Source organism: Gouania willdenowi, chromosome 19, assembly GCF_900634775.1.
Source record: "Gouania willdenowi chromosome 19, fGouWil2.1, whole genome shotgun sequence".
Lineage (NCBI taxonomy): Eukaryota > Metazoa > Chordata > Actinopteri > Blenniiformes > Gobiesocidae > Gouania > Gouania willdenowi.
This window is the reverse complement of record NC_041062.1, coordinates 5,340,552-5,352,697: the sequence shown is the minus strand read 5'-3', so window position 1 is coordinate 5,352,697 and position 12,146 is coordinate 5,340,552.

Here is a 12,146-nt window from a genome sequence, read left to right as displayed (position 1 = left end):
CCTAAGGCGCGCTATTACTGCTGCAGGGATGAAGAGGATTGTGTGAATGGGGTGATGAACACAGTGGTAATCATGCCATTTGCCTGCTGCACCCTCACCTGTATTATTTCAATTTCCTTTCATTCTTCATCTGACTTTTCCCCACTTGCAAACCCATTATTAAGCCCTCAGAAATCAGATTATTGACTTCGTAATTGTAATTGTCATGGAAATTATAAAAAAACCATAAATTACAATTTAATTAAACACAAATCCGGGGAATTTCTGAATGCATGTATTCATCCTTTTGTCCAACTACTACATTTTGCTCAGAATTCTGTGAAAAAACAACTATAGAGCATAATGATGGAATGAATAAATGATAACACACATTTTAAAGAAATGTATTTAGTAAATAAGTTAAATGAAACAGTATTTATTTCTATAGTTTTTATAATTTACGTCATTTCCCTCCCGATGTGGGACCTTTGTAATTTCAGTTCATGTTCTAATCAAAATCATTTCTATCATCATTTAGTGTGTTTTTTGTGGCATTTTGAGCATTTTGTTGTTGTTTGTCTGTTCTTTTTATTAATCAGTATATTTTTCTCTGATTTTGTGTGTTTTTGTGTGTTGTTGATATTATACTAATTATTCTCTCTCAGTGTGTGTGTTTTTGGTGTCGTTTGGTTGTTTCTTATGTCGTTTTATATGTTTCTCTGTTATTTTTGTGTATTTTGCAGTGATCTTGTGTATTTTTCTCTCATTTAGTGTGTCTTTGTTGTCGTTTTGCGTGTTGCTTGTCATGGTAAGTATTTTTTTATCTCTTAGTGTGTGTGTTTTTAGTGTCGTTTTCTGTATTTTGTTGTTGTCTGTTATTTTTATTGTTCAGTATATTTTCTTCTTATTTTGTGTGTTTTTGTTGTCCATTTGTGAGTTGCTGGTAATATTCAGTGTGATTATCATTTTTAATTAAACATTATATTACTCCTAGGAGTACACGTACCCCCATTTGAGAAACACTGTCATAGGAAATGCTAGTACGTAACAACGTAAATGTAATTGACTTTCAGGGGGGAAATATTAATTGTAATTTTAATTGTATGTGGAAAAAATGACGGTCAACTTAATCATAATTGAGTTGTAATCAAACATGGATAATTGAAAATGTAAATGTAATTGAAATATGTAATTGACACACACACACAACACCTGCTCTTTAGCAGTGACATATGCATCTTCCATTATTTTCTGATCTTCACCACCAGGTACAAGTACAAGAAGTGCACACTCATGGTTCCCAACTGATCATTTGCAGGCCATGAGTTCAAAAATGAGGATCAAGCGTGACGTTGAAAAACAAAGGAATGCCGGAGGGTGAGCGAAGATTGAAGGAAAACAAGCTGTGTTGATTCTGCAGGAAGAGATCACAGCTTCAGAATGTGAATCCCTGCAGAGAGCTACTACTGCATCCTCCACTGATTCCTCTCTGTCGTCTCGCTGACGGCCACAAAACAGAGATGCACAAATCAGGAGGACGGACCTGAAGGATGGGGAACAATAGGGGGAAGGGGGAAGATTAAAAAGAGAAAAAGATGGTGGAAAAAAAGAGAAACCATGATGTGATCCAGAGGATGAGGATGTGTCCTATACTGTACAAATCTGACGTGACTTCTCATCCAAGGCTGATACGAAACATTTATTATTAATAGGTCTCATTAGTTCAGTGTTTTTTCAACCTTGGGGTTGAGACCCCAGGTGGGGTCGCCTAAAGGGTAACACCTTACTGGAAGTTTTATTCATTACGCATGTCATTATCTGTCATTAGCATTAATAAGGTGTCATGAAGGCTGTCATTAAGTGTCGTTCACTAAATTATGACACCTTTGGAGCTATGTTGGCATTGTTTGGGTTAGGTGGAGGGATCTAGTGTGGTTAGGTAGGGTAAGGGTTACGTTAGGGTTAGGTAGGGGTATGGGTTAGGGTTAGGGGTTAGGGTGACAATCAACAGTATAAAACTTCAGGTAAAGTGTTAATGCCTGGAGTTTAAATGGGGTTGGCTGAGTTGGTCTAGTATTGATAAAAAAAATAAAAAAATAAAAATATAATATACTTATTGAAAATTTATATTTGACATTTTTTAATCACTATTGTTTTATAAATTAAAACAACACACAATATTGAACAACTGTATTCTATACTTTCACTTTGTCAAATATACATCTAGTTATTATTATTATTATTATTATTATTATTATTATTATTATTATTATTATAATAATAATAATAATAATAAAAATAATAACAAAATGCAGTATAAAAATATCTGAGCTGGTACAACTTGTTACTAATGGCAGCTCTATAGTTGTAATACAGTTTAACAAACTTGATCAAAAGCTAATTCTAGTTAAACAAAAAAAAAAGGCTTTAGGGTCGCGAGAAATATTAGACATTAAAATGGGGTCACGATCCAAAAAAGTTTGGGAACCATTGCATTTGTTTGACAAAGGATTTGATTTAGTTTACAAGTTCTCCTTGGGTTTCATCAAAACAAAGCATTTTAAAAACAAAACACATTGACAGCATAACACTATCAATGCTATCCATAATCAATCATGTTGTTATGTGGTGGCATAAAACTCCTACACTTTAAAATGTTCTTTGATTCACTATGGAAATCTGTTGCGCAATGCTTCACAGATGAAAAGAGGAAAAATATTGGAGATGACAAAGCTACTAATCATCCTCCGGGCTCCAACTATCATTTTATTTATCATTAACAAACAGGACGGATCCCCAAAGGAGGAGATTTACCATGGAGGATGTTTCCATCTGTCTGCGTCTGATAACAGAACTAAAATCTGATCAGTTTAAATCATGGAAGCATTACAAAGACTTTGTTTTACTGGCTTTCTGGGTCATCTCTATGTGTTTATTTTTTGCCTTTGTCTCATAATTCCTGTTTATAGTTTATAAACAAGTAAGACTTATTGCAGTCACTGAACGCACCCATATTTTCTTCTTTGTGTAAACTGTTGAATTATATTTGAATTTTTTTTTTCTGATATAAGGCAGGAAAAATGTGAAAAACACCCAAATTTCGAAGGTAAGCCATAAAAGTATACTGGTCTAAAAAACATTTTTTTGAGATGAGGCTATCAAAACACTCCAAATATAACGAGCACACCTAAATTGGGGTGAAAATACAGTAGGGCACAAAAAATGTGAAAAACACCCGAATATCCGAGGTAAGGCTACAGTAAGGCATTAAAATAGGAAACAAATAAGAATTTTTTTCTGAGATGAGACTATCAAATGACACTAAAAACTAGTTCAAACATGATGAACACACTTAAACTGAGGTGAAAAAGTAGCGAGGCTTAAAAATGAGAAAAAGTGGAAATCGAGAAAAAAATGGCAAACACCCCACATCAGAGGTAAGGCTATAGCAAGACAAAAAAATGAAATAAAAAAACGTTTTTTATTTTTATTTTTCTGAGATAAGGCTATTACAAGACCCTAACTAGTCTAAAGATGATGTGCATATTTATACTGGGAATAAAATGCAGCAAGGCATAAAATATGAGAAAAAAAATGAAAAACACCCCAAATCAAATAAAAAATTTTAGATTTTTTTTTTCTGAGTTAAGGATATCACAAGACCCTCAAAAGTAGTCTAATTATGATGTGCATACTTAAACTGGGCTGAAAATCCATTTCGGCATGAAAAATGAGATAAATATGAACAACACCCAAATTTCGGAGGTAAGGCTATAGTAAGGCATAAAAATGAAAAAAATTTGGATTTTTTTTTTCTGAGATAAGGCTATCATAAGACCCTAAAAACTAGTTTAGATATGATGAGCACACTTAAACTAGGCTGAAAATGCATTTTGGCATGAAAAATTAGAAAAATGTGAACAACACCCACAATTCGGAGAAAAGGCTATAGTAAGGCATAAAAATGGAAAAAATGTTTTTTTTTTTTTTTTTCTGAGATAAGGCTATCATAAGACCCTAAAAACTAGTTTAAATATGATGAGCACACTTAAACTGAGCTAAAAACGCATTTCGGCATGAAAAACGAGAGAATTATGAACAACACCCACAATTCAGAGATAAGGCTATAGTAAGGCATAAAAATGAAAAAAATTTGGATTTTTTTTTCTGAGATAAGGCTATCATAAGACCCTAAAAACTAGTTTAAATATGATGAGCACACTTAAACTGGGCTGAAAATGCATTTTGGCATGAAAAATGTGAACAACACCCACAATTCGGAGGTAAGGCTAAGTAAGGCATAAAAATGAAAAAAATTTGGATTTTTTTTCTGAGATAAGGCTATCATAAGACCCTAAAACCTAGTTCAAATATGATGAGCACACTTAAACTAGGCTGAAAATGCATTTTGGCATGAAAAATTAGAAATATGTGAACAACACCCACAATTCGGAAATAAGGCTATATATAGTAAGGCATAAAAATGGAAAAAATTTGGATTTTTTTTTCTGAGATAAGGCTATCATAAGACCCTAAAAACTAGTTTAAATATGATGAGCACACTTAAACTGAGCTAAAAACGCATTTCGGCATGAAAAACGAGAGAATTATGAACAACACCCAAAGTTCGGAGGTAAGGCTATAGTAAGGCATAAAAATGAAAAAAAATTGGATTTTTTTTTTTTCTGAGATAAGGCTATCATAAGACCCTAAAACCTAGTTTAAATATGATGAGCACACTTAAACTGGGCTGAAAATGCATTTCGGCATGAAAAATGAGAAAAATATGAACAACACCCAAATTTCGGAGGTAAGGCATAAAAATGAAAAAAAATTGGATTTTTTTTTTTCTGAGATAAGGCTATCATAAGATCCTAAAAACTAGTTTAAATATGATGAGCACACTTAAACTGGGCTGAAAATGCATTTTGGCATGAAAAATTAGAAAAATGTGAACAACACCCACAATTCGGAGGTGAGGCTATAGTAAGGCATAAAAATGAAAAAAATTTGGATTTTTTTTTCTGAGATAAGGCTATCATAAGACCCTAAAAACTAGTTTAGATATGATGAGCACACTTAAACTAGGCTGAAAATGCATTTCGGCATGAAAAATGAGAAAAATATGAACAACAACCAAATTTTGGAGGTAAGGCTATAGTATGGCATAAAAATGAAAAAAAATTGGATTTTTTTTTTCTGAGATAAGGCTATCATAAGACCCTAACAACTAGTTTAAATATGATGAGCACACTTAAACGGGGCTCAAAATGCATTTTGGCATGAAAAATTAGAAAAATGTGAACAACACCCACAATTCAGAGATAAGGCTATAGTAAGGCATAAAAATGGAAAAAATTTGGATTTTTTTTTCTGAGATAAGGCTATCATAGGACCCTAAAAACTAGTTCAAATATGATGAGCACATTTAAACTGGGCTGAAAATGCATTAAGGCATGAAAAATTAGAAAATTGTGAAAAACAGAAATTTCGGAGGTAAGGTTATAGTAAGGCATAAAAATGGAAAAAATTTGGAATTTTTTTTTCTGAGATAAGGCTATCATAAGACCCTAAAAACTAGTTCAAATATGATGAGCACACTTAAACGAGGCTGAAAACGCATTTCGGCATGAAAAACGAGAGAATTATGAACAACACCCAAAGTTCGGAGGTAAGGCTATAGTAAGGCATAAAAATGAAAAAAATTTGGATTTTTTTTTTTCTGAGATAAGGCTATCATAAGACCCTAAAACCTAGTTTAAATATGATGAGCACACTTAACTGGGCTGAAAATGCATTTCGGCATGAAAAATGAGAGAAATATGAACAACACCCACAATTCGGAGGTAAGGCTATAGTAAGGCATAAAAATGAAAAAAATTTGGACCCTAAAACCTAGTTTATATATGATGAGCACACTTAAACTGGGCTGAAAATGCATTTCGGCATGAAAAATGAGAAAAATATGAACAACACCCAAATTTCGGAGGTAAGGCATAAAAATGAAAAAAAATTGGATTTTTTTTTTCTGAGATAAGGCTATCATAAGACCCTAACAACTAGTTTAAATATGATGAGCACACTTAAACGGGGCTCAAAATGCATTTTGGCATGAAAAATTAGAAAAATGTGAACAACACCCACAATTCAGAGATAAGCCTATAGTAAGGCATAAAAATGGAAAAAATTTGGATTTTTTTTTCTGAGATAAGGCTATCATAAGACCCTAAAAACTAGTTTAAATATGATGAGCACACTTAAACTGGGCTGAAAATGCATTTTGGCATGAAAAATGTGAACAACACCCACAATTCGGAGGTAAGGCTATAGTAAGGCATAAAAATGGAAAAAATTTGGATTATTTTTTTCTGAGATAAGGCTATCATAAGACCCTAAAACCTAGTTCAAATATGATGAGCACACTTAAACGAGGCTGAAAATGCATTTTGGCATGAAAAATTAGAAAAATGTGAACAACACCCACAATTCGGAGAAAAGGCTATAGTAAGGCATAAAAATGGAAAAAATGTTTTTTTTTTTTTTTTCTGAGATAAACTGAGCTAAAAACGCATTTCGGCATGAAAAACGAGAGAATTATGAACAACACCCACAATTCAGAGATAAGGCTATAGTAAGGCATAAAAATGAAAAAAATTTGGATTTTTTTTTCTGAGATAAGGCTATCATAACACCCTAAAAACTAGTTTAGATATGATGAGCACACTTAAACTAGGCTGAAAATGCATTTCGGCATGAAAAATGAGAAAAATATGAACAACAACCAAATTTTGGAGGTAAGGCTATAGTATGGCATAAAAATGAAAAAAAATTGGATTTTTTTTTTCTGAGATAAGGCTATCATAAGACCCTAACAACTAGTTTAAATATGATGAGCACACTTAAACAGGGCTCAAAATGCATTTTGGCATGAAAAATTAGAAAAATGTGAACAACACCCACAATTCAGAGATAAGGCTATAGTAAGGCATAAAAATGGAAAAAATTTGGATTTTTTTTTTCTGAGATAAGGCTATCATAAGACCCTAAAACCTAGTTCAAATATGATGAGCACACTTAAACTAGGCTGAAAATGCATTTTGGCATGAAAAAATAGAAATATGTGAACAACACCCACAATTCGGAAATAAGGCTGAATATAGTAAGGCATAAAAATGGAAAAAATTTGGATTTTTTTTTCTGAGATAAGGCTATCATAAGACCCTAAAAACTAGTTTAAATATGATGAGCACACTTAAACTGAGCTAAAAACGCATTTCGGCATGAAAAACGAGAGAATTATGAACAACACCCAAAGTTCGGAGGTAAGGCTATAGTAAGGCATAAAAATGAAAAAAATTTGGATTTTTTTTTCTGAGATAAGGCTATCATAAGACCCTAAAAACTAGTTTAGATATGATGAGCACACTTAAACTAGGCTGAAAATGCATTTTGGCATGAAAAATTAGAAAAATGTGAACAACACCCACAATTCGGAGGTAAGGCTATAGTATGGCATAAAAATGAAAAAAAAATGGATTTTTTTTTTCTGAGATAAGGCTATCATAAGACCCTAACAACTAGTTTAAATATGATGAGCACACTTAAACGGGGCTCAAAATGCATTTTGGCATGAAAAATTAGAAAAATGTGAACAACACCCACAATTCAGAGATAAGGCTATAGTAAGGCATAAAAATGGAAAAAATTTGGATTTTTTTTTTCTGAGATAAGGCTATCATAAGACCCTAAAACCTAGTTCGAATATGATGAGCACACTTAAACGAGGCTGAAAATGCATTTTGGCATGAAAAATTAGAAAAATATGAACAACACCCACAATTCGGAAATAAGGCTATATATAGTAAGGCATAAAAATGGAAAAAATTTGGATTTTTTTTTCTGAGATATGGCTATCATAAGACCCTAAAAACTAGTTTAAATATGTTGAGCACACTTAAACTGAGCTAAAAACGCATTTCGGCATGAAAAACGAGAGAATTATGAACAACACACACAATTCGGAGGCAAGGCTATAGTAAGGCATACCTGTATTTATTAAAAAAAATTTGGATTTCTTTTTTCTGAGATAAGGCTATCATAAGACCCTAAAAACTAGTTTAAATATGATGAGCACACTTTAACTGGGCTGAAAATGCATTTCGGCATGAAAAATGAGTGAAATATGAACATTACCCAAATTTCGGAGGTAAGGATATAGTAAGGCATAAAAATGGAAAAAATTTGGATTTTTTTTTTACTGAGATAAGGCTATCATAAGACCCTAAAAACTAGTTTAAATATGATGAGCACACTTAAACTGGGCTGAAAATGCATTTTGGCATGAAAAATTAGAAAAACGTGAACAACACCCACAATTCAGAGGTAAGGCTATAGTAAGGCATAAAAATGAAAAAAAATTGGACCCTAAAACCTAGTTTATATATGATGAGCACACTTAAACTGGGCTGAAAATGCATTTCGGCATGAAAAATGAGAAAAATATGAACAACACCCAAATTTCGGAGGTAAGGCTATAGTAAGGCATAAAAATGAAAAAAAAATTGGATTTTTTTTTTCTGAGATAAGGCTATCATAAGACCCTAAAAACTAGTTTAAATATGATGAGCACACTTAAACTGGGCTGAAAATGCATTTTGGCATGAAAAATTAGAAATATGTGAACAACACCCACAATTCGGAAATAAGGCTATATATAGTAAGGCATAAAAATGGAAAAAATTTGGATTTCTTTTTTCTGAGATAAGGCTATCATAAGACCCTAAAAACTAGTTTAAATATGATGAGCACACTTTAACTGGGCTGAAAATGCATTTCGGCATGAAAAATGAGTGAAATATGAACATTACCCAAATTTCGGAGGTAAAGCTATAGTAAGGCATAAAAATGGAAAAAATTTGGATTTTTTTTTTCTGAGATAAGGCTATCATAGGACCCTAAAAACTAGTTCAAATATGATGAGCACATTTAAACTGGGCTGAAAATGCATTAAGGCATGAAAAATTAGAAAAACGTGAACAACACCCACAATTCAGAGGTAAGGCTATAGTAAGGCATAAAAATGAAAAAAATTTGGACCCTAAAACCTAGTTTATATATGATGAGCACACTTAAACTGGGCTGAAAATGCATTTCGGCATGAAAAATGAGAAAAATATGAACAACACCCAAATTTCGGAGGTAAGGCTATAGTAAGGCATAAAAATGAAAAAAAAATTGGATTTTTTTTTTCTGAGATAAGGCCATCATAAGACCCTAAAAACTAGTTTAAATATGATGAGCACACTTAAACTGGGCTGAAAATGCATTTTGGCATGAAAAATTAGAAATATGTGAACAACACCCACAATTCGGAAATAAGGCTATATATAGTAAGGCATAAAAATGGAAAAAATTTGGATTTTTTTTTTTCTGAGATAAGGCTATCATAAGACCCTAAAAACTAGTTTAAATATGATGAGCACACTTTAACTGGGCTGAAAATGTATTGCGGCATGAAAAATGAGTGAAATATGAACAACACCCACAATTCGGCGGCAAGGCTATAGTAAGGCATAAAAATGGAAAAAATTTGGAATTTTTTTTTCTGAGATAAGGCTATCATAGGACCCTAAAAACTAGTTCAAATATGATGAGCACATTTAAACTGGGCTGAAAATGCATTAAGGCATGAAAAATTAGAAAAACGTGAACAACACCCACAATTCGGAGGTAAGGCTATAGTAAGGCATAAAAATGAAAAAAATTTGTATTTTTTTTTTCTGAGAAAAGGCTATCATAAGACCCTAACAACATGTTTAGATATGATGAGCACACTTAAACTGGGCTGAAAATGCATTAAGGCATGAAAAATTAGAAAATTGTGAAAAACAGAAATTTCGGAAGTAAGGTTATAGTAAGGCATAAAAATGGAAAAAATTTGGATTTTTTTTTTCTGAGATAAGGCTATCATAAGACCCTAAAAACTAGTTCAAATATGATGAGCACACTTAAACTGGGCTGAAAATGCATTTCGGCATGAAAATTGAGAGAAATATGAACAAGACCAAAACTACGGAGGTAAGGCTATAGTAAGGCATAAAAATGAAAAAATTTGGATTTTTTTTTCTGAGATAAGGCTATCATCAGACCCTAAAAACTAGTTTAGATATGATGAGCACACTTAAACTGAGCTAAAAACGCATTTCGGCATGAAAAACGAGAGAATTATGAACAACACCCACAATTCGGAGGCAAGGCTATAGTAAGGCATAAAAATGGAAAAAATTTGGATTTTTTTTTTCTGAGATAAGGCTATCATAAGACCCTAAAAACTAGTTTAAATATGATGAGCACACTTAAACTAGGCTGAAAATGCATTTTGGCATGAAAAATTAGAAACATGTGAACAACACCCAAATTTCGGAGGTAAGGCTATAGTAAGGCATAAAAATGGAAAAAATTTTGATTTTTTCTTTCTGAGATAAGGCTATCATAAGACCCTAAAACCTAGTTTAAATATGATGAGCACACTTAAACTGGGTTGAAAATGCATTTCGGCATGAAAATTGAGAGAAATATGAACAAGACCCAAACTACGGAGGTCAGGCTATAGTAAGGCATAAAAATGAAAAAATTTGAATTTTTTTTTCTTCTGAGATAAGGCTATCATAAGACCCTAAAAACTAGTTTATATATGATGAGCACACTTAAACTGGGATGAAAATGCATTTCGGCATAAAAAATGAGAAAAATATGAACAACACCCAAATTTCGGAGGTAAGGCTATAGTAAGTCATAAAAATGAAAAAAATTTGGACCCTAAAACCTAGTTTATATATGATGAGTACACTTAAACTGGGCTAAAAACGCATTTCGGCATGAAAAACGAGAGAATTATGAAAAACACCCACAAATCGGAGGTAAGGCTATCGTAAGGCAAAAAAATGAATTTTTTTTTTTTTTTTTTTTTTTTCTGAGATAAGGCTATCACAAGACCCTAAAAAGTAGTCTAAATATGATATGCATACTTTTACTGGGATGAAAATGCAGGAAGGCATAGAAAATGAGGAAAAAGTGGCAAACACCAAAAATCAGGTGTAAGGCAATAGTAAGGCAAAAAAACAATTTTTTTTTTTTTTTTTTTTCTCTGAGATAAGGCTATCACAAGACCCTAAAAAGTAGTCTAATTACGATGTGCATACTAATACTGGAATGAAATCGCAGCAAGGCATGGAAAGTGAGAAAAAATGGCAAACACACCAAATCTGAGGTAAGGCAATAGTAAGGCAAAAAAATGAAATATTTTAGATTTTTTTTTTTCTGAGATAAGGCTATCACAAGACCCTAAAAACTAGTCTAAATATGATGTGCATACTTATACTGGGATGAAATTGCAGCAAGGCATGGAAAATGAGAAAAAATGAAAAATGAAAAAAAAAAAGACAAACAAAATCAGAGGTAAGGCTATAGTAAGGCAAAATAACTACATTTTTTTATTTTTCTGAGATAAGGCTATCACAAGACCCTAAAAAGTAGTCTAATTACGATGTGCATATTTATACTGGAATGAAATCGCAGCAAGGCATGGATAATGAGAAAAAATGGCAAACACACCAAATCAGAGGTAATGCAATAGTAAGGCAAAAAAATATATAAATAAATAAATTCTGAGATAAGGCTATCACAAGACCCTAAACACTAGTCTTAATATGATGTGCATACTTATACTGGGATGAAAATGCAGCATGGCATAGAAAATGAGGAAAAAGTGGCAAACACCAAAAATCAGAGGTAAGGCTATAGTAAGGCAAATTAATAACATTTTTTTTCCTTTTTTTCTGAGATAAGGCTATCACAAGACCCTAAAAACGATGGGTTGAAAATGCTGAAAATGCAGTAAGACATGAAAAATTACATAAATTTGAAAAACAATAAATCATAGCTAAGGTTAAGGCATCAAAATGTTTTTTTTCTGAGGAAAGGTAAGGTAAGATAAGGCATAAAAATGGAAAAATGTTGGAATTGTTTTATCAGGTAAGGCATAAAAATGGGAAAATGTGGGAATTACTTTGTATATTGTCCCACTCTGTTAATGAGGGCGTTATAAACCCAGATATATAAGACACTACACTGTCCTCTAGTGGTGTTGTGAACGCATCCTTTTCTAT